Source organism: Taeniopygia guttata, chromosome 4, assembly GCF_048771995.1.
Source record: "Taeniopygia guttata chromosome 4, bTaeGut7.mat, whole genome shotgun sequence".
In the NCBI taxonomy this organism is placed as follows: Eukaryota; Metazoa; Chordata; class Aves; order Passeriformes; family Estrildidae; genus Taeniopygia; species Taeniopygia guttata.
The window spans coordinates 18,702,059-18,726,366 of NC_133028.1; positions in this window are offsets into that span (position 1 = coordinate 18,702,059).

The window sequence follows — 24,308 nt, forward strand, 5'->3', positions numbered from 1 at the left end:
TGCTGAATTTCCTGTTTTTCTCTTTGCTTCTAAACTATTCCCTCTCCAGTTTTTCTCATCAGTTTTATGCAGAAGATACTTAGCAATAGAGAAATATTCCAGAAATTGTCACAACTACAGCCTGGGGGTGCAGGCACATGAACAATTGTATGGATGAAGAAAGAGACAGTGGGCAGGGGCACAGGAAACGAAGGGCTATACCATGAGTTGTTTGTACTCGGGGGTGCAGGAGTCTGGAATAATGATTGAAGGTACAAGTTATGTATGAAAGAAGCTCAAACACAGACTATGTAATTGATATTTGGAATTTTTTCCTCTTCCTTGCTCCTTCTCTTAAGAAATACACTCTTTTTTAAGGTGTAGTTATAGGATCCTAAGGAGGCTCGTCAATGGAAATACAGCTTTGTGTTAAAAAAAGGTCAATTTTGCTTTCTGCTCAATCTATAGTGTGTATACATTTTTTTGTAGCAATTTTATATAAAATACTTTGAGGAAGATAAATAGAACATCAGAAATAACATCTGATATACCTCTGGGGACAGCATGTCATCTACCAGGAAGACTGCAAGATAGGTAACCCCCTAAATATCTACAATAGCAAAAACTCCCAACAAACAAACCAAACAACCAACCAATAGCCTTCCAAATTCCCCCAAACCCCATCCCTGTTCTGTATTTTCTTTTTTCAAATTGCTGTTGCCTAGTTGGAGCATGTAACAGCCTGGATAACTGCAGTTTACATTGTCAGAGATTTTGATTATTTGAGAAGAGACATAAGAAACACACGCAGACTTTTGATAAAGTTGGCAAAATTAATGTATCTCCAGTACCTAACAAGCAAAGGGCTTCTGAATGTGAACTTTTACTAACAAGGTTCCTGTCACTTTGAAGAGTTCTTGCATTCATGCATCTAGACATTGCTTGGTCACAGGTGTGCTTTAAATCTGTAGTTTCTGCTTTGAGGTATGACTTCTGATTTGTAAACAGTAAAAATTCCAAAATTAATATGTAAAAGTTAAAATCAATTTCAAAATTTTCAATTTTGAAACTTCTCATAGAATACATCCTTTAAAGACAAGTTTTCTAGTGTAGACTAACCAAATATAACAATTAATTGTGTATTGGTGATCCTGATTTCTTTCAGTCATCTGCTCAACCCATCAGTGCCAGCATCACCTTCAACATGAAGTTATGTTTTGTAGTGAATCTGACTTTTGTCTTTGTAATGCAATGAAAAGTTTCTGCAGTGCAATCCATGCTCTTCAGTGGACTTCTGCAGCTTCCAGTGCCTAAAGCAGGTCTGGGGCACCTCTGCTGCTTTCTTAGCAATGTATCTCCTCATCCTACAGACAAATCTAAAGCTTTAAAAATTTTTTCAGGGTTCTTTATTGGAGTTTTGCTCTGTTATTGTTATTATTTATTGGCGTTTTCTGCCTGGAATGCTGCAGTCCAGGCAGGTCTGGCCAGAGCTACTGTGCATTGCTAGTGATGGATGGCATGTCTGAGAGAGCTGCTGTAGCTACTCAGTACCATTGCTAATATTAGCCAGAGACAAATATACCAATTGAAGCTCTGCAGGTAGTGGGGAAAATTATCTAATTTCTACCTAAGTCATGCCAATATAAATGAAGGAAAAGCCTTCAGGGAGCTCTAATTACTGCAGTCTTGAATCAGGTTATTTTCTTGAAAAGAAAAAAATTTGTAATATTTTATTCGTCAATATCCCAAGGTAGTGTGAATGAAAGGAAACATGGTAGCTGCTCTTGGAGTTCTGCAAACCCTTTGTGACAGTGCTCATGACATAGCAGCCAGGAATTGAGAAACTAAAAAGAGTAATATGTTTGTGTACTTGATAGGGACAGTGGAGGCACCTTGTTAGATTTTTTGGTCTTTGTTTTCATTAAAGATGGAATGTGGATGAAAAAGTGTACAAGAGCAATTAGATGATTAGTTTTGTTAATATCAATTAATTTATCCCATGGAATACTCTTGATGTAGTTTACATGTGAGGAAAGAGACTTGGCAACCTCATGTAGGATTTGGTATTGAGCTGCTAATCAACAGCCAATGTGCTATTTTGCACTTTGGGATTGGATGTGTACTGCTAATAAGGACATTTCTAATGTGGCCAGTTGTGCAAGGTAATCATCAGCTGCTGTGGTAATAATTTCTTTTGTAAAAGCTAAGTTTGCTCTTTTTGAATCATCATATTGAGGGATGTTATATACTCTTCAGCATTAAAGCAAGCTAAAATAAACCACAAATGGGGCTCCTCCACATTTCTGAGTAACATTGTTACTCAGTTCTCTGAGTATTCTGAGTAACATCCTCATTAGTAACATTGTGTGGTAATAATTTGAGACTTTTTTTGAGATTCTGTATTTTAAAAATAAAGAGCCTGCAGGAGTACTGTGGAATGAAGCTCCACAAAAGCAGAAACTCCAGCTGGCATTTTGAGTTAAATACTATAAACTTCCCCATGCCTTGTTCCTGAGTGTGTAGCAGAGAATCCAGTTCTGCTGCTCATGCTCCCCATTTTATCTAGAGCTATTGGAATCAAGTGTAAGATCCCAAATAATATATTCACTCTTTTCTCTAGGTTATCCTAAATATGCCCTTAGCCAAAATTGTGAAGAATATTTGCCCCATGCTACTTAGATCTGTAGGTAAAGGTGGTGCCTCTTGGTTAAGGTGATCATCTTTGGCTTCTGCCAGATCTTTCAGCATTCCCCTGGAACCAAAGTGTTCTGAGATTTGTATGGAAATAATTCAGCCTTCCTTGGCACTAATTTGCCGTAACTGTTTTGGATTAGTATCTACTGTAGTTAAGAATTCTCAAGTGTTCTATTTTCCAAGGGATTTCAGACAAACCTTTATGAAAGAATTGTGATTGATTTTTTTTGTTGCATTACAACCAAACATTAATTTTCTTCTTTTGTTCCGGAGGGAGAAGGGTGTGTATGTTTTCCATGTCTTTAAAATATGCTCTCCATCCCCAAGCACTGTGTATACTGGCATATGTTAAGTTTCAAACATCAGTGGAGAAAGCAGCTCTGTAATTCACACATTTTGATTTGACAGTTAGGTCACAAATATGCTAGCATTCAACTTGTTGGTTATTATTGCTGCTCCTTTTCACTAGGGAAATTAGTATTCACATTAGAGAATGACTTCTCTGCAAAGAATTACATAAACTAGGCAGGCAGCTCCATTTCTTAGCTTTTAGTGAAAAAAGCCTTTTATTTTTTACTGTATTCCATGTCTGGGGGAAGTCAAACATTCATTTAAACAGGCTTGGAAATTAAACAAATACTTCTCTCACTTTAGGTGCAGCCTGAGCTCTGCTGAAATATTGCCTATTTCCTCTTTTTTTGTCAGGGTCTTGCAGTGGTGAATGACTGTTTTAGTGCTGTGCTCATGACATAGCACATTGACAATTTTCCTACTGAAGACTTGGGGAAATCTGAGTGTCCTGCTGGGAAGCTTTTCTGTATATAAGAAAAGAGGGGATTGCAGCAGTAAGGGACACCTGCTTTGATCAGTACTGTACTGTAGGGTGTGATTGAAGCAATGGAGAATTTCAGGAACAGAGAATAATAGAAATGGCAGGAAATCAAAGATCACATTGGTATTACTTTTCAGGAAAATACTGTTGGATTGTGGATCTATAGTTGGAAGCCTCCTTGCTCCTTGAATTTTATAGCTTACTGATATGGACACCAGAAAGATTTATCAACACCTGTGGATTTCAGGGTGGTTTAAAATATTATCCTATCAATTGGAAACACTTAAATAGAGCTCCATCAACTTGCTAGCTTGATGTTATAGCTCATGCAAGTTAGCTTGGGAGTTTCTTCCAAATAATGTTTTCCAATTAGATTAATGTTTCTATTGCACTTTTGTCTCCCATTTCTGTTAGCAAGAAGCTGACCATATTATACTAAGTCCTGCTGGAAGTGCAACTAAAACTTTAATAGCTGAATCTTTAGTTGCACTTTCTTTCCACAACACTGTAGGACTGGGTTGTAGAAACACACAGAAAATGTCTGTTGTGTATGAAAACACAAGGTGCAGTCTCACTGTGAAGAACATAATTTATTATTATTTATATTCTGTACTATTGCAGGTAATTTACCTGTGTTTAGTGAAAATGAAGTGTTGTGGTGTAAATTTCTCCATTTTTTTATTGATAACACAATAGTAATATCTTGCTCTGAGCTGGGAAGAAGTTTGCTTCATGAACCTTACACAACTTTTTACAGCGCTCTTCATCTTAAGTGGCTCTGGAAATACCTGAGAAAACTACAGGACTTTCAAAGCTGCTTTTAATGAACTGGTAGGACTTTGTTCTTTCTGTTCCAGGAGACAAATAAAGCAGTCCCTGCTGTGGTTTCCCACTGCACCCCAGCTTAATATTTGATCTGCCTAGGCTGCTGCTGGCTGTGCTTTGTGTATGATTTGATAAGACTCAACCTTGAGCAGCTCAACCAGGTTCTATCTAGATGAAATAGCTACTGCCTAGTATAGCTGTATTCACACTAGTATGACAGGGGGAAAAACCCCAAACCCCAAAAGCTTCCTTAAAAGAAAATTGACATTGTCTACTACAAGCTCAACATCAGCTAGTGTGTGTGTTGTATATATATATATACACATATGTATGTAAAAATAAATCTATGGATAGGTATTTATATAAATTCCCACTAATACCTTAGAGCACTGAATCTTTCAAATGAAAAATTCTGTTGTTTTTTCCATTGTCACTTTGAAGTGAGAGAGATTTCTTTTGTCTTCTGGCTCTTCAAAGGTGAGTATTGGCAAAGATGTGCCTTTAGATCTTTCCTCTAATGAATATAAATAGATAACACAATACATTTAGCTAAGCTTCAGAAGCTGAAATCTAGTTCTCATTGTCGCTTAGTTGTTTTGTGACTTTTAATTAGACAGTTCAATTGTTTGGTAAAATAAAGGCAATAGTGACTGGCTTCTTACAAGGGGTTGAATGAATGTTAAGCTTCTGTTAATTAAAAGTACTATACCAGATTAAGGGATAGAACTTCTGAGAGCTAAGCATTTTTTTTTTTTCTTGCAAAGAAAAGTGCTGATTTTCCAAAGCTGCATTAAACTCTCCTCTGTTGTTCAAAATACTCTAACCTAGACATATTTTACAGGGTGGGGGGCATGGGGAAGAGTGAATGGAAAGTAAAATGAAAATCCAGGAAAGAGTATATTATAAAAAGCAGGTTTCACCTTACTTCATCTTAAACAGGAACTTTCATAAAGTGACATGATAGGGGAATGAAAAAGATACAAAAGTATTGAGAATGTAAAACATAAGTGGTATGAAAACATCAAAAAGACTTTCAGTAGTGCTCTCAATGTATTTCACATCTAGCTATTTGAAAACCCTGTATATGTTAATGGAGTCCACACAAATAGGAGAGAGGAATGTTCAAGCTTATCCTCTCATTTCTGCTCATTAGCTGACAACAGTAACAAAAGTACTCTGCTAGAGCATAGTCCCTTTTTCTGTAGTTTGTATTTCCATTCTTGAAAAAGTCTTGCAGCTTGTCTTAATTGGAATCCAACGCATTTAGTGAGCCCTCCTAGTTTTTCAAAGTGTTCTGAGCTCTTACAGTGGGTGAGATGTCTGCAGGTTTACCCTGCTGGTGGGTTGCAGTTAGTATATGAGAATGTCTGACAATCTCTGATTTCTTTCTGTATATTTAGTTTTAAACATATTGGGGGAAAGTAAGTTTTTTTGTTGTTTTTTTTTTTTTTTTTTTTAGAGTTAGTTAGATCTTATTCAGTCACCAGAATATGGGCTACAGAGTCACAGAACCTTTAGGATCAGAAGGAACCACTGGAGGCTGTCTAATCCAACACCCCTGCTGAATGCAGGGTTACCTACAGTAGGTTGTTCAGGACTATGTTCAGTTTGGTTTTGTATATTTCCACAGATGGAGATTCCACAGTATCTCTGTGCTGGAATTGCTCCAGTTCATCTCTGCTGTGTTACTGTACTGGGGAGTGCAAGGCTGGTCCCAGCACCTATGTTGTGTATCACCATTGGAAGTATTGTCTGTTCAATATTTTTATTGATGACATGGATGAGGGGATTGAGTCTTTCATTGTAAATTTGCAGATGACACTAAGCTGGGAGCGTGTGTTGATCTGTTGAAAGGTAAAATGGCTCTGCAGAGAGACCTGGAGGGGTTGGATGGATGGGCAGAGTCCAGTAGGATGACGTTTAATAACTCCAAGTGTCAAATCCTACATTTTGGCCACAATAACCCCCTGCAATGTTACAGGCTGGGGACAGTGTGGCTGGACAGTGCCCAGGCAGAAAGGGACCTGGGGGTACTGGCTGAAGCCCAGCTGAGCATGAGCCAGCAGTGAGCCTGGTGGCCAAGAAGGCCAAGGGCATCCTGGCCTGTGTCAGGAATGGTGTGGCCAGCAGGAGCAGGGAGGTCATTCTCCCCCTGAACTCGGCACTGGTGAGGGCACACCGCGAGTTCTGTGTCCAGTTCTGGTCCCTCAGTTTGGGAAGGATGGACAATGAGGCTGGTGAGGGGCTTGGAACACAAACCCTGTGAGGAACAACTGAGGGAGCTGGGGGTGTTTATCCTGGAGAAAAGGAGACTCAGAGGTGACCTTATCACTCTCTACAACTCCCTGAAAGGCGGCTGTAGTCAGGTGGGGGTTGGTCTCTTTCTCCAGGCAGCAACTGACAGAACCAGAGGACACAGTCTCAAGTTGAATCAAGGGAAGTTTAGGTTGGCTATTAGGAAAAGGTTTTTCAAGGAAAGATTGACAAAGTATTGGAATGGTCTGCCTGGGGAGGTGGTGGAGTCACCATCCCTGGATGTGTTTAAAAAAAGATTGGATGTGGGACTCTGTGCCATGGTTTAGTTGAGGTATTGAAGCATGGGTTGGACTTGGTGATCTTGAAGGTCATTTCCAAACTAGTGATTCTGTGATCTCCCTCTGCCTGCTGGCTTGGCTCTGCCTAGTGCTTCTGGGTTGTTTCAAGGGTGCAGGGTAACTCAAGTTCAACTCCTTGTCCACCAGAATCCCCCAGCCCTTCTGTCCAGAACTGCCTTACTTCCTTTGCCCCAAACAGCCTGTACTGCTGCATGGTATTATTTCTCCCCAAATACATGACTTCAAATTTGATTTGCCTGAACTTCATGAGGTTTCTGTTTGTTTATTTCTCCTGACTGCTGTCATCCTTTGGAATGGCAGCAAAGCAACATAGCCATCTGGTGTATCAGCCACTTCTCCCCAAAATTTATCATCTGCAACCTTGCTGTTGGCACTCTCTGTTCCATCTTTCAGGTCATTAATGAAAGATGTTAAACAGTACTGGCCCCAGTATCAACCTTAGGGATACATTAGTGATTGTCCTTCACTTCACTTCAGCAGGCTTGGTACTGCTGATCACAGCAACCATCTGAGCCTGGCAGTTCAACTAGTTTTCAATCCACTTTATTGTCCACTTATCTAGTCTGTCTTTTGTCAGACTGTCAAAAGCCTCGATGAAGCAGAGATAAACTACATCCATGACTCTCTTCTCACCTGCTGAGCTCATCACTTTGTTGTGGACGGCCATCAGGCTGTTCAGATGCGAGTCCTGCTCTGTAAGTTTATGCTGACTCATCACCTTTCCTGTGCTTGGAAATGGCTTCCAGGGTTATTTGGTGCACCACCTTGCCAGGGTTTGAAGTGAGGCCAGTTGGCCTGTAGTTTCTCATATCTGCCTCCTTGTCCTTCTGGAAGATGATATTTGCTGTCTTCCAGTCCTCAGGAGCCTTCTTCAATCACTATGACCTTTCAAAGACCATTGTTCGTGGTCTCACAATCCATTGGCTGGCTCCCTCAGCACTTGGGGTGCATCCCTTCTCTACTGACAGCACTGTCCCTGCTCCAGACATTTTCACTGATTTCAAGAACCTGAGATTTCTGAAAGGCAGATCTTGCTAGGAAGGACCACAGTGTGGGAGGCATTGAGTACCTCAGCCTTATCCGTGTTGGCTGCTACTGTAGAGCCCATTCATCAGCACACTGCCCCTAATCTGCCTTAGGTAGCTGATATACCTGTTATGTCTGATAAGCCTTTCATATTGCTTTTTGTGTCTCTCACTGGATTCAGCTTCAGATGGATTTTGATATACCTAACTCCATTGCTACACCCTTGGACAGTGTCTCTGTCTTCTTCCCAGGTCACTGGTCCCTGCTGTAATCTTTTAGTTTTTCCTTTTGATAGATGAGTTTTGCCAGGAACTTCCTGTTCATCTGTGCAGGAGTCCTTTCTGCACATTGGGAGAGACAAATTTTGACACTGGAGGAGGTGGTCCCTGAACAAAAATCCAACAGGTGCCCCCCTCTTTTCTCTAGAACTGGACTCCACATGGCTCCTCAAAGCAGGTCCCTGAGGAAACCAAAAGTACTCGTCCTGCAGTGCAGGGTCTTGCTATTTGCCTTGTCCCCTCCTTTCTGGATCCTGAACTCCACAACTCATGATTGCCCACAGCCTTCACACTCCCTGTACTAAGTCTGGCTGGGATGGAGTTAATTCCTGTACCTGTGCAGAAAATATCATTTAAGTGCTGTGTTTTGGGCTGGTGACCAAAGTGAGGATCATTGCACACCAGTATTTTCACTACTGCTGAACAGTGCTAACGCACTATTAAGGCCTTCTCTGTTTCTCACTCTGCTGCAGTTGCAGAGGTTGGAGGTGGACATGAGGCTGGGACAGCACACAGTTGGGACAGCTGTCTCCAGCTGACCAAAAGAAGATTGCATAACATTGTTCTCAGCCATAAACCTGGGAATGAGTTTTCCAGGGGTTGCTGCTGCTCAGGGATTTAGTTGTGCCTTACTTGACTGGTGCTAAACAGTTGCTTTTATGATTTTTTTTTCTTTTTATGTTCTCCTTTTCCTTTCCCCCGCCTCCCTCAACCTACAATTTTTCTCACTTTTGCTCCTCTTTTCTTTCCCTCAGCACTCTGCAGAAAGTAGTGGGTGAGCGGCTGTATGGGACTGAGATGTCTGTGGGGTTTAAATCACAACACCCCTGGCTAGTTGTCCTTTCTTTGCAAGGATGAAGTCCAGCAGAGCATCTGCCCTGTTTTGGCTGGCTTTTGGGTGATCACCTGTGTCTGGAAGTCATCATTAATGCACTCCTGAATCATCCTCAGTTACTTCAGTTACTTGTGCTCTGCCCTTTTATCTCTCCACCAGATACTGGTGTGGTCAAAGCCTGCAAAAGCAGCAGGGCCAGTGCATGGGGGACTTCAACAATTGCCTGAAGAAGTCCACAAAAATCCCAAACTTTAAGTCAGTGGTTGGTAGCAGGCATTCACTACATTAGCAGTTTTGGTCTAAGTAGTGATTCTGGGCCCATAAGCCATCAGCTGGCTCATCATTTATCCCTAGGTAAGACTCTTGTCCCCTCCCTGCAGTGTTCTTGCTTCAAGAGCAGCTCCAGTTCCTCACCATCATCTCCACCCCTTGCAGAAGCTGTGTAAGTCACCCCAGCATGTTTCAGGGTCCCAGTGAGATTGTAGCCTTGCCCACTGTGTCCAGGTCTCCAAGGCCTCGTGACTGCCCCCTGAGTGCTGGTGCACACTCAGTCATCCTGGCTGCTTGTTGATAACATGAGTGATGCTACAAAGACCTATCACAACACAGAACACACAAGTTATTGAGCCTCAGAATATGTCCTTCAATGAGTTTCTGCTGTAATGGAGATGAAAGGATGTAGCAGTGGACAATGAATGCTTACTGCTCTTGGCTCCCAAGATCCACTCTGCCTGTTTACTCCTGGTTCCTAGAACAGAAAATGATTTGCTCCCCAGGGACTCAGCAATGATTGGTGCAGTATTGAAAAATGTGCTAAAGGTTGAGAGAGGAAAAAACGTTCTCTGACTTCTGAAGGGAAATGTCAAGTGAAAGAACTTGAGGCATAGGGTGTTTGGAGGAAATGTGATACTCAAAGGTCAGACGATTGCAAGTCAGTTGAGACTAGCAGATTTGAAAAGATAGGTGAATGTATTCAAGGTTAGGAAGATAACAGAATACACAGAAATAATAGTAGGATTGGGAAATGCTAATACTACAGAATCCTGCAAATGACAAGAAAAAGGAAGAAAGGTCAGAAGAAAACAGTACTTTTAAAAAGTATCTATGCTTCCTAAATCACATAAAAATCAACTGCTCTGTTCCGAGTAATCCTTGACTTTATTTTCTCTGTCCTAGGATGTATGTAGGTCGATGTGATCTGAAATGGAATCAGAATCATTGTGCTTTCAAGGGCTTGCTTCCCTATACTTTGCTTCAATGGCTTTCTTTCCTGCATCCCTTGGGTGTGATAATGGCATTCTGTGAATCATAATAGCAGTGCAGAGCTTAATTAATGTTTGCAAAACACTTAGATCCTCAGATGAAGTGTGCTATGTGCATTTGGTGCAACATATTATTGCCAATAAGCAGAGGCTATTTTTAATTCCTGCAACAACTGATTTTTGGTGCTTTTTTTTTAATCACAAGAGCAATCACATGAGGATGGCCAGGAAGGGTCATGCCAAGGTTCTGTTATCTCGCTATCTCTGCTTCAGGAGTAGCAGGTGTTTAAGGAACAGATCTGCACAAAAAACAGAGGCTTTATCTGGCAAACTCTCCTGGCTTCTAGAAACAAATTTTTAAAGACTTTGTGATCTCAAGGTTACATCCAATATTTGCCCCTGAAGGGAATTCTCGTCTCTGCCTTTTCAGCCAATGCTTGGTGAGCCAAGGGATTAACCTTGCATACCCTCTATAGGGTGTTCTCCTCTGACTGAAAGAGAGAAAATAGAGGAAGAAAATAATATATTTAGTCTTCTAGTTGCAAGCAAATCTCCATCCACCACGATGTCAAATGTATTTGAGTCACTAGAGTAAAAATTATGTGATATTTGGTACTTTGACATAACTGCTCATGGAAGAGCTCAGCATATGTCCTTTCAGCCCCCAGAAAAGGATGAGTTATTGCTTTAAATTTATCAGAATCTTTAAAACCACAGATTCCTATCTGAGGAGACCTAAATTCTTCTTGTGAGTAAGACAACTGGATATATAGGCATTAGTTCATACTAATGAGATGTTAAAATCCTGGCTTTTATATAAATTAAAGATCATCAGCTCTATGTAAGGAATTACTTTGCCTTGCCATTTTCCTCACTTTTCCCGTCATAGCTAACATACAGTGTTTTATGCATCAACTGGCAGCAGTTTTTTGCATCCAAAATAGAAATATTTGGATATATAACATATATACACACACGTACGTATATATATATATATGAATGAACTGAAACCAATTTTATGTTCAGTTGGATAATAATTTTCTTAATTTTTTGATTTGCTCAAATAGACTGATTCTGGATTTAAAAACTTTGCTAAGGGAATTCTCTTCCATTTATATGGGGAAACATATAACTTCTATGTGAAGTTATGGATATATTTAGAGAAGTGTGTAATGAAAGGTCCAATAAAAATGTAAATTATCTCAACTGTATTTATTATATATTTCACCTGGTTTTCTGGCAATGCTGCTGATTTTGATAGCAAGCAGCCGACTAAATATTTTGTTGCATGCCTTAAAAAAATGAATAAACCCATAATATTTGCATTTAATTACCTGCCAGAGAAAGTATCTCTTCCATTTCAAGCTGGTCAAGCAGACAGTATATGTTCACCAAAACCTTTTTGTCTTGAACCTGAATTTTACTCTAGGTGGCAGAATTGCTCTATCTACAGCACACAAAGAACAGATTAAGAAACAAAAAAATGGTTAATGATATAGATCTCCCTAGTGTGGATAATTCTTGTTTCCTAAATCAGCTGCCTTATTTTTCCAATAGTGTCAAATGTATCAGTAAGCAGGTAGAATTCATAAGCTGTGTTTTTTAAAGGAGAAAAAATGATGAAGTGTTTTCCTATATGAAAAGTGCCTGGCTCAATTAGAAGCTGCAGAATTTTTTGTAAAGTATAATTGCTATGAAATGCTGATTCTTGCAGCGACTTTGAGGTAATGTGTGTGAACTGCTGTGTATGTAGAGTTTCCTAGGAGGGGCTGAGGCTGGGGGAAGAGCTTATCTTTCCAACAGTGCTATGTCAAATTCTTTGCATATGATGGGATTAAATTCTAACACAAAATGCATGTTAAACAGGGAGATGGGACACTTTAAACACCTTTGTAAGGAATCTGTTCTTTCAGGCAGAATACCTTTGTGTAAATTGCTCTGTGCATTGTAACAGCCTAGAAGGATTGACCCCCTCTAATGGTTACCTAGATAAACACTTTGAAGTATGTTTATCCAAACAAAAAAGCTCCATCCTAGATCCTCTAATTCCAAGAATTTTGAAACATTAGATATAATTTCTTTGTTAGCCAGTGTAATATATTTTAAACATAATTTCTTGTGTCCTTCTGACACTGTTTCTGAACTTCAGATTATGAGAGGAAAAACGGGGGGCAGAGAAAGCTTTCAGGAGGAGAGAGGTTTAAATTAAGCTCTTTAGGAGGTCAGACATTTCAAGTCTAGAAAATCTTTCTGGAGCTGTGGAGGGGGGCAGAGAATTCCAAGGATATTCATGTTCTTCCTTTCCCAGCTTTAGTGACGCTACCCTTCTGTTTAGTACACGTTTTCATTGCCCATATTGTTAGGCTCCCTCTCCACCCATGGTGAGTATATTATTGCTACTCCTAAATGAAAATTATTTAGAAAATAATCTTCTCAGTGCTTACCATTTGTTCTGGATTTTGTAGCAAGGTTGGTGTTGTGGGGGTTAAAACACTATTTTGTAGTGCTACTCCCAAGACTGATGTTGCCCATCTTTGCAAGGTGGGGAGTATTAGCTGGACACATAAATGTAAATATTGAAATATGAGGGAAAGAAAAAGTATCCTTTCTTTCAAAGTTGTGCTGCATTTTTAGTGGCTTAAAAAGAGAGTAAAGCAATTACAGCATTGGCTTGCAAGCCGCTCCTTGAAGTTGAAGAATGTGTAATTTTTTTTTCCTGCTTCTCATAGAAAATAGGATTGTTTACTACATACTTGTCTTTGGTTTGTGTACCACCTAGACTTTTTTTTCTTTTCTCTTATTGGCTTGTTGCAGTATAATCTGCTTTTGAGTGTTTTGAGTTGAAAGCATCTTTTACTCAGGCTGAGTAGAACTTTCCTTCCTGGAGGATTCATTGAAATAAAATGGAGCTGCTTTGTAAATACAGGGAATAGAAATCTTCTATAAGAATATGAATGCAGTCCTTGCCTGAGCATACCAGAAGCAAGAATAGAAGGGGGAAAGCTGCCATAGCTGTTTATCCCTGGATATTTCTGAAGTGCATTTTTTCACTTGATTTCACTTTAATCAGCAGTTTGTAAGACTATGTGGGTGTATTTAGAGGTATGACAAACTGATAGTATGGGCAACATGGGAACACTTTTTTCTGTTAGATTACTTGGTCAAGGACCTTGTCAAACACGATAAAGAGGAGAAGAGGGAAGCAATAACTGAAACACAGAGACAGACCCGACAGACAAACATAATGGGCTAAAGACAAGAGGCAAACAAAAATAAATGAATTATCTTCTAACGAATGGATACTTTAAAACTGATAAGGCTGTAAACCTGAGGCTGTAGGATGTTTCAAGGGGTTGTTGGCTCTGCCCACACTGGTGGGGGAATGTGCAGGGGAAGGGAGTCAAAAGGGAAATGTGGATATGGACAGAGAGGGATTGTAAACAAAGCTGGTCAGTACTGATTGAACCCTACACTGATCACAGTCTGTCTGATCTTCGGATCAGATCATGCGTTTAAGGTTTGCTGTAGAATCCCTTTGTGGGAGGGCTGCAAAGAGCAGGCGCCAGCTGCTGCGGTGCTGTGTGAATGGATTTGGAGCAGCTGGAGTCAGATGTGGGTGTGGGCTTCCCTGGCCTGTGATGCCACCCACTGCAGCCAGTGGCATCTTTGTGCCACCCTCGGGAGTGTGAGGGGAGGCCTCGTCCCCACCGCTGTGGCAGAGCAGCGAGTGGGCTCAGTGCCCAGGGCTGGGGGGACAGTGGGACAGAGCCCAGGTGTTCCCCCAGGGCAGGTGTGCCTGGCCTGGGTGTGCTCATTGCAAACCCCAGGCAGGACCAGCCACCCAGCAGGGCACCTGGAGGAGGGCTGGAGGGCCCGGGATGTGGGCAGGGATGCTGGATGGACAGAGGGGCTCTGCTGGTACTTGGGGGATGTGCCAAGGCACATGTGTGCTCTCGCCAGTGACCTCCTGTCTCTACGAGCTGCAGAGGAGGAGGCTCTTGGCTGCCCGGTTTGTGGTTTGGGAAGGTGTTGAAGGCAGCACCTTGTCTCTGGCAGCCCGTGTGACCAGCCCTGTCAGCTCTCTGGATGTGTGTGCAGCTTTGCCTGTGGCTGAACCTGCAACTGGAAAAGAGCAGCCACATCCCTCAGGCTGAGCACAGACATCAGTCCCCATGCACTGGGCTGGGCACAGGGACCAAGACAGAGTCCTGGGCTGGAGGTGCTGGAGGTGACTGCTGCTCCCAATAGCCCTTAACAAAGCTTTTTTGTTAAAGGGAAAATTAGGAGAACAATCCTGATAAGGGGTTTCTTGCCTTTTTTTTTAAACAATGAAAAGCAAAAGTATGTATAAACAACTAAAAATTTTAATGTAAAAGTTTCAGGAAAATATCAATACTTGAATTTATGAAAAATCTGTCATTTAGCTTGGCTCAAAGGCTCCTAAATATTTTTAAACAGGAATGAAAGAATGCTGTGCCTATTTCTGAACTTCATCTTTATTTATATATAAATCCTCAAAGCTTATAAGTTTAGCATTTCTATAGACTGTAAAACCAGCATTTCATTGACTAAAACTTGTATGAATTTGCTCTCTTACTGCTTCTAAAAAAATAAATCAGCCCCATTACTAAATTAAATTGAAGACTGCCTTCAATTGCTCTATTTGTTTGTAGGAAATATGTTGTGTTTACTTTTAAAAACTTTCCAAAATTTGTGATATATATTTTTGTGAATATTTTGACTCTTGAGGGGTTTTGGTACTCTGCATACTAACCAGGCTATTGCAATGCAACCATTTGTCATTAGGGTGTCTTGAAGGTCTTCAGCATTAATGCTGCTATGCACTGCTTGACATGACAAGACTGGTGTTTCTATAGATTACTCATACCTTGTTGCCAATGGGAAAGGTAATAAAAAACCGAATTTTTCCTAGTGTAATCATATTTCTTGATTTTTAGTTTCTTAAATTTAAACAAAATACTCTCTTCTTCCTACAGGAGAATTGAACTGATCCTCCTTAGGTAGTAACTGCAATTCTTGTGCTGTTCTATTTTGGGAAAATAGGTTTATATTATCACCTCTCTATAAAACTGTTCAGAGGTCACCTTTTGTGACATCATTTTTCTTCTACTTGCTCTAGTCACCGTGAGGAGATTCTGTTCTCTGTGAAGCAGGAAGCTCTATGCTAATATTGTTTAATGTGCTTTCCACGGGGGTTTGCTATCAAGTGACATAAAGTGATGTTCAGGAGGTGAGGGTTACTACCTTTGTAGCTGTTCCCTGTACAAGAGGAATGTCATACTCTTACATGTTTTTAATGTTAATGAAGCTATCTTACAAAATGATTTTTACAGTGTTTTATGAAGCTATTGTACAAAGGGTTTTTGACTGTGTTTTATGAAGCTATCATACAAAAGGTTTTTGACTTTGCATTTTCTCCCATTGAAAGCACAAATGAAACCTCAACATCCATCACTTTACCAAGTACTGTGCACAATTTTATTTATGTGAGCTGCAAACAGAATTGGTATCTATTCCACCCTTATTAACACAGCATTAGGTAAAAGTGTCTTAGCTGGTCTCTGACATGTCAGTTTGTGCACTTTGACCTTTACATCAACATTTTCCTCCAGCAATATCATTTCAGCATTTTACTACTCAAACACTGATTGAAAAGATTTGCCTGCCCTCTTGAAAGCAATGTGCTGTGCTGGTGGCTGCCCACCCTGGTGAGCTGCTGTGCTGCTGCAGAGCCCACCAGGGAAAAGCCTGTGCAGGGTGTTGCCAGAAGGTAAGCTGGCTGCCTGCTGGGGCTGCTGTAGTTTCACTGAGAAAACCTGGAGACAACTTAGTAGTAAATATTCGTTGTAATATTTTCCCTTTTAATCAAAAGACAGAAATCAGTTTTCAGCGAGTTTTTTTATTATTCTCAATCTGGAGCTTTTCTCTGTGGAAAACACATTTTAACAGAAATGTAAGCCATTTTAGGGAATGATTGTAACAGTATGTGTACGACCTGTAGAGAAAAGAGAAGTATGAGAAATCTGTGGCTGCATAACAAAGCGATATAATGATTTATAGGTCTGATGATTTTAGACCTACAAAGATCCCTGACAGGCAGAAGAAATAATTTGAAGTTGAGTAGTTTTCAAAATTTTATCTGAAGATGTAGAGTCTATGCTGCGCCTCAAGTCCAGTTATTAAAAGGGAAGAATACAACACAGTAAATGGTGACCACCCTCTGCATTAACAGGGGTTGATCAGAATAAAGATGAATATTTTGGAATTAAAAGGTTTTTCAGTGAAGTTTGATGCATGGAGTTTGATGCATTGCTTAGGTATTAATCACAATATTTCATCACTGTTGCAGTACCTAAAATATGTCCCTACCTGAAGTTGCCTTATATCCTTGCCCTTAAAATGTGGTGTTTATGAGACATAACTCTCCTTACGTTTTGAAGAAGGTGGGGTCCTGGACTTTCTCCTGCAGCCACGGGCAATCTGACAAGTCTTTTCTGCATTTGGGAACTCCTGAGAACCAGATAGCTGCTCTGCTATCATTGCCTGTCCTTCTCCTAAACAGTGGAGATATTGCCTAGACCCTGATGCCTGGCTTGCCTGTGTATTTTTGGCCTGAAGTGTTTTTTACTATCTGGAAGAAAAGGGAACAGTTTATATCATTACATGTATTTCAAGGGATAATTTTGTTTCAAAGGGAAGTGCAAATAGGGTTTCTCATGTTACAGGGCTATAGCTTATCTATTTACAACTTTTGTAAGGAAGGTATGCTGAGAAAATCAGCTTCCAGGGGCAAATAATGAACAGAGTCTTAGGGGATAGATGATTTATTCTTATCCTCATAAGAGGGAGAGATGCCAAGGGATTTGCTTTGGTATTGCTATTTGTGATTCCTTACCTATTGAAAGAGGTCATCTAGCTCAGCCTAGGTACAGTAAGGTGACAGGTTTTTGGAAGAGAAGGACTAACCTTTGCAGATAATAGATTCAACATTCTTTTTCAAAATCCACGCAGATGCATAATTCGTCTATTGTCAGGGAAGGATTAATAGTATAATATTATTAATGATTAAAAATGGCAAAGTTGAGATTCGATAGGTGGCAAATGCTGGAAACTGAAGAATCGTGAAGGATTATTGTGTCAACAGTGGATTGGAGATCCTTGAACAAAATGGATTCATTTATAGGCTGGATTTTCAGGAGTTATGGAATTTTTGTTTAGTGGTGGGGATATTTTTAGGATTTTTTTTAAACCTAAGCAAAGATAATACCTGAAGACTAAACAACTTTAAAATTTTATTTATCACAAGACATTTTTCCTGACTGAAAGAAACATTTGTGCTTGCAGTCTTACTTAACATAATTGTAGATGAGTATTTAAAATCCAATTCAAAGGAATACTACTTCTAAAAAATAAAATTATGGGAGAGACAGACAATGGGGAGAAACAGCAAATTATATGGAGAAAAAAAGGACTATTCCATTTAAAATTATGCTTAGTCTCATAAAACTCTTATCAGAGCAGACTCTTTGGCGGCAGGGAATAGTTTGCGGTGTTTTTTCCTGCAAACAGCACAAGAATGGATTTTTAAGTTTGTTCAAAATACTAAAACTCTCTCCATGTCATGCTGAGAAAGGTTTTTAAGGGTCTCTTGTACCTCAATAAAAATTTGCTTGTAGTTTGGTAGGTTTTTTTCTTTTATAATGTCTGCTGAGTAATACATAGGAATACCTGAAGTTTTACTTGAAGAGGCCTATATTAGTTCTTGAATCAATGTAGAAAAAATACCCCAAACATTTCAGAATCTGATTACAAAAATATTTTCCATTCACTTCATCTGAACAGATTCTTAAAATAAAACATTTATTCATAATACTTGTAGTGGAAGGATTTTAGACAGCAAAGAAACCTGTCCTTCCTAATGTTGAGGATGGCTGAACTTGTCTCAGGCTCCTCCCTTTCTGGCAATAAGCATCGGCCTGCTTTATTGCGGATATAGATTTGTTATTTTGTTAATTTTTCTTTTGTAGGCTTCAGGGATTTTGTCCTTTTACATTCTTCCCTGTGTGATGGTTGCTGGAATGGGAATGTAGAAGCAGGGGAGATTGAAAGTAGCCTGGTGTGAGCCCCACAAGCAGCTCCCCTGGCGCAGTCACCTCTGGGTTCTCTGATCTGTGTGTCTCAAACAAAGCTCCCCAAGCAGCACCCATGGTCTGTCACACAGAGCAGGCTGTGTGCTCAGTCTGGAGAGCAGCTTACACCCCCTCTGGGAGGTGAGTGCTTCTGGAGAAACTCTACAAGTCATATGCACAGAGAAGAGAAGAGAGTATAACAGTTATCAAGAAAAGCTTCTGTGGTTGTAGCTTGGTATTGGATTTTTGCTGTCACACTTTTTTTTCCCCTAGATTTGTTTTTTTTTCTTTCAAGGATCAAATCCTATTAATTCTGAAAGCCATGTGGTGCTTTAGGTATTACCTTCATTCTCTCTATGTGAGAATCTGCTCACACCCATTCTCATGATTTCTAGGTACTATCTTTGAAAATTTTGGGGACTACAAGCCTGTATTCATCGCCTTAATCCCAATACGTGCAATGTTGCTTCTATAACTGGGAATGCTGCTTAACCTGATGTTCTTTGTTTTTATCAATTATGATAACCAAACAGAGAATAATAGGGAGAACAGAATATGTGGGTAGGAAAGGGGTCTAACAAATTCTTTGACCTCCTACAAAAGTCAAGCAATCATCTGTGAAGACTCCCTTCTCTTGTGGAGAATTTGGATGCCACCACTTGTGGTGAGTTTGTATCTTAGTCATACCTATTCACTATTGAAATATATTTTAAAGCAATTTTATCCTACTTATTAAAGTACTGCTCTGTCACATTGTGTAAAGAGTATAAATACTGTGGTGGGTACAGGGAGGGAGCAAAACAATTCTATTTCCTGATCTACACATTGAAATCTTCCTAAAATTTGTTGATGTGGTGTTTTGGAATATTTTCTTTTCTTTTGCTTATTATTGGACATGCATTTTTGTGAAATCAAACTATATTGTCTAAATTGAAAATCCTATATTTTTTAAGTACTTGTGAGAAGGAAGGGAATCAACTCCTGCTGAACCCAGCAGATTCTTGTATACTCTGTTTATTCATGTGACACTTCAAAATTAGCTTGTTGAAAATTACAGAGAATCAATAACTTTTGGTTTTGACTTAATCTAAGTAGCATTTTGTCATGGGACTCTGAATGGGAAGCAAATTTTCCTGAAGGTTTTTCATAGCTTCTTTCTGAGGGATATACAGAGCAGTATTCTGCAGCTAGTGTCACTTTCAAATGACACTGGAGTTGCCTTATTTCACCATAAAAAAAAAAAAGCTCAGAGACTACCATTAGAGCTACTTTTTATTTGGAAAAACTCACTGGAGTTCTGGAGACTGTGCTCCATTATTGTTAATTTAAAAAAGAACCCAAAAAACCACTCCGTATAGCCAAATTAAAAAAAACCAAACTTATGCAAAGCATATTAAAGACGGCATTAAATCTGCCCATAGCAATGTTCCCCAACATTGCTGGCCTGGGGGTAGTGATACTGAGTGAGTCATGTGCTGCAGGCATATTATACTTGGTGCTTCCCTTCAGCTTAAGTTCAGGTTTTTAGTTTCCTCTCCCTGTGAGCGCTGTTGGGGGTATCACAGGCACACAGCACTCGTGAGCGCTGGGGATGCAGAGCTGGCCCACGGTGCATCTCCCTGTGCTGCCTCTTGTCTGTCACCTCTGTGCTACTCATTATTCCCATGGTTAGCTAAAGCCCATGAAAAATTTCACAAACTGAAAATGAAGCTGGCAGAGAAATATGTGGTGTGTGCAAGATCTTCATATGATGATGTTACTAATGTGTACAAGTGGGCACAACCATGCTTTCCCATGCAATTTTAATGTTTAATAACATCCCAGGAAACTAAGCAAACATACTCCTGTTCCCTGAAAATACTGGGGTATTAAATACAATAACATGTTAATCTGTTCAAATTCTGAGTTGGAATTTTTAAGATGCTAAATTCTGATTTAAATTCCATTTCTCTAAACAATTGCTAGATCAAAGAATAGATTTTTTTTGCTTTTTTTGTCTCATATAGGTGTTGCACATTAACACTGTGCACAGTGAGTTATTTGGTCAGTTCTAAATTGTTGGTTTTCATCCAACATTACACAATTACAGCTGAGTTTCATGGCTCAGCTTTCATTCCTGATGAGTAGCTGAGGCGGGTTAATGTAATAACCTGCATCACCTTAACAGTCTCATCATCATTTTCTTTAGTTTAATATTTACATAAATCAAAATATCAACTTTTTAATCAGGTTCTTTGCTTTATGAGAACCCCAAACCAACCCAGCACAACTCTTCATAGTCTGATGGATAGAACAATGGATGTTATTGCTATAACTAGAAAGGAATTTTACACTCTGATGCATGAACATGGAAACGTTTCTCTTACGAACTTTGTCTCATGTCACATTAATGTATGCCATCATTTATATGATATATTGGGTAAACCTGGAGCTACTAACACTTTAACTTACTCTACAGGCAAAAATCTGCTTCCCTGGAAAAACGTTGTGGAATTGGCTGTGCCTGTGGTACTTGAAACCAGATTAGATGTAGTGTCTAGTTTAGACTAAATGATGTTCTATCTTGCAAACGTTAAGCTAATTAAACCCCAAACAGTGGAAAAGAAATTCCTTGCAATTTTTATTATTTAGTCTTAAAGCCATATTTCAAGGATGTGTCCATGAGCTTTAGTTAATTGTTTTCTCTATTCACTAGAGAGTTGGTTGAGATAGGAACAAGCTTAGGCATGAAAAGTTCATCGTAAGTCCTGAAGTTTTTAGACAGGGATTTAAATGTATATCTATCCCTATATCTCTATAAAATTGCCAATTTGTATTGTCTTAAGTGCTGTATCTTGTTTTCCAAATGACTGTAAAGTGAGATTTTTTTTTTAATATGCACTGAAGAACAGTTGTGCCTGAATTGTCTGTGTGGCAATTTATAAAATTATGCAATTATTATTTTAAATGCTTGTAAGTAGGGCTCCATCATGTTGGAGTGCAAACACAAAGAAATAATTAGTCCTCCTCCCGAGATCCTATTTGTTAAAAAGACCTGATGGAGGTACAAGGAGAGGAAGCAACACAGTGGTGACAACTGCTCATGTTAATATGATTTTTTAAATGATAAAATTTATTAAAGTTTTGCTGCATCAAAAGTCAAGAGAAGGCAGCAAATGTGTCAGGTCCTGCTCTTCTGCAGCCAGTTTGGAGAATTCTAAATCTGCTACAGTCATGAAGATGAATATTTGGATAAAACACTGAAGTGTAGAAATGTGATGAGGGAGGAACGAGGGTGTCCCCTGGTGCTGGGCTCTCTGTATTTATGGCAGTTATGTGTTCGTACCTGAGTGCACTGTTGTTTTACAGAGCTGCTTCCCCGCTGAAAGAGACAGGGCTGGACACACCTGGGGAGTCTGAACCCACCAGAGCGTGGCCACAAATCTGGCATGGTAAAACCTATTGGACCACTGAAACCGTGGTATGGAAAGGTGGTGTGAGCTAGGACCTACAGATGCTGTTGGAACACTATCTTATCACTTTTTATGGTTTTTGGAGGCTCTCACAAACACGTCTTGGGACTCTTAGATCCTGGCCAGCCATGTATCTTCACATAACAGACACCATCTTACTGAAGGCCAGCAGTAACTATTCTCCTGAACGTTGGAATTTCACTGCTTTGCTTGGGAAAATAGATTTGTATTTCACTTGAAAATGCACTGAATGCCTTCCTGTAAACCTACTACAGAATGACTATTTCTGCCTATATTTGGAAATATCAATGCAGAGTAGGAAATGTTGTTGCCCTGGAAAGGTCAAGATTTCAGTTTAAAAGCAAAACACTTTTGCCAATGTAGCTGGTGTAAAACAGGCTTGCATTTCTAGATGTTTGCAAACCTAGGGCCTGCTGGCTGCCAATGCTTCGCAGATAGTGTTGCATGTTCTGATACATGGTTTGGCAAAGGCATAAGCTTTTACTATCTATGAGGTCTAACTGGAAACCACTATCATTGGCATTGTAGAAGAGAATAATTTATATTACGTATTAATTTATGTTATAAATATTATGCAAGATAAAGCTGTATTGTGCATATAAAAATTTCAATATATATGCCTATATGCATATGCTTGTCAGTGCAATGCTATTAATTATAGGCCAACTGTGCCTGATCTGACAATCTTACGGCATTCTCAGGTATAACACTTCATGTGTTCTGATACGAATTTCTGCAGTAATGTCTGTATTTCTTTTGAGAATGCTTCTCAGAGCTCTGTAAGAGAGTCTACAGATTCTGAACTTATACTGGCCTACTGCAAAAGATCATCATTAATTTTTAGGGAACAGTTGAATAAAGTTTGCAAAAATCTAGGCATACCTATGCTATTATGACTGTACAGCTGCAAAAAAAAACCCCAAAAAAATAAAAAAAATCAACAGATAAAATTTTGAGAATAGATAGACATTCATAATTCCTTTGAATGCAGTGAGTTTTGAAAATAGTTTGCAGCACAATGCAGTTGGTGACCTAATTTTCAGGACTGTTGGAGTTAAAGCTTCTCTTCTGTTATCAAGTAAGAAACTTCTATAACACTAAGATGCTCGCAACTTCATGACAAGAATCTTTGTGAGGAGAAAATGGTTAACTGATTTTCATCTGATCAATATGAAGCTGACCTGAAATCTTTGCTATAGCAGTTCCCATGGAGGTGATGAGCTGCTAGATGAAGAGTTTATACTGGTGTTATTTTTGCTCCTTCACTTGTGTATTATGTGTATGTGATATAAAAGGGATTGAATGCTTTCTTTGCTTCTTTCTCTCTGCCTAGAGGAGCTTGCAAGCTTAATGTTTGTAGAGAGTCTCTGGGTCTGATGACTCTCTCTTCACAAGAATCTGAGCGATGTCTCCTAAAGACTGTGTGTAAATTGCTGTTGTTGCCTGAACAAAACCAGCTGAAGATTTTTTCTTTGTTGTTCCTGAAAGGAATGCCCATCTTTTTGCCTATACTTTTTGTTGAATCTGAGATTATCTCTGAAATGATCTTTATATATCATGATTGAATAACCATTCACAGCTTGGGGAATATGCAGAGGCAAATTCTTGTAAATAGTAGTCAGATAAAGAAAAAAGACGTAGCCAAATGGTCTGTGAGTTCTAACACTACAGTCAAGCACAATGAACATGCAGATCAAAAATAAGTATGGCTTGCAGCTGTTTATGGAAATACAGCTAGGAAGAAGCTGTGAGAAGCAAGGTTTAGAGATAAAAATATGTAGAAATCTAATACAAAAATGTCTTGGGGACAATAGATATCCCTTGCTTCCAAAAAGGCTTTTCTTTTCTTCTAGTCAAATGAGAAAAATCCCTCACCTTGGAGCAGTCATATGTTGCAATAAGCCATAGTGCGAAGGAAATCTAGGAAGGGCTAAGACAACTTCTCTAGATGGAATTGAGGGAAGATCTGTCTGATCAAGAAATCAGCAAAGGGAAATAATTTCTAGAGATGTGAGCTTTCCTTTTCTCTACTACTAAGATAAAGAATGCCTATATTGTCTAGTTTCTGAGAAAAATTAGTCTGGATGTGTTGTTAAAACAGATTTTGCTAACGTTCACTAATCTTATTGATCCTTTTAGATAGCCTCACATGCTGTACAGAGTAATGCTAGAAGCAGACTTCAGCAAAAGCTAGAAGAGACCATCTGAAATGATGGAAGGAGAAGTTGTACCTGGTGACTCAGTACTTTATGGAAAAAACATTCCTTTTATTAAAGTCCTGTCCTATGTGAATGTTGGCTGTCATAGCTGACTGTGTTAGTGTTTAATCAGCTTTCTCC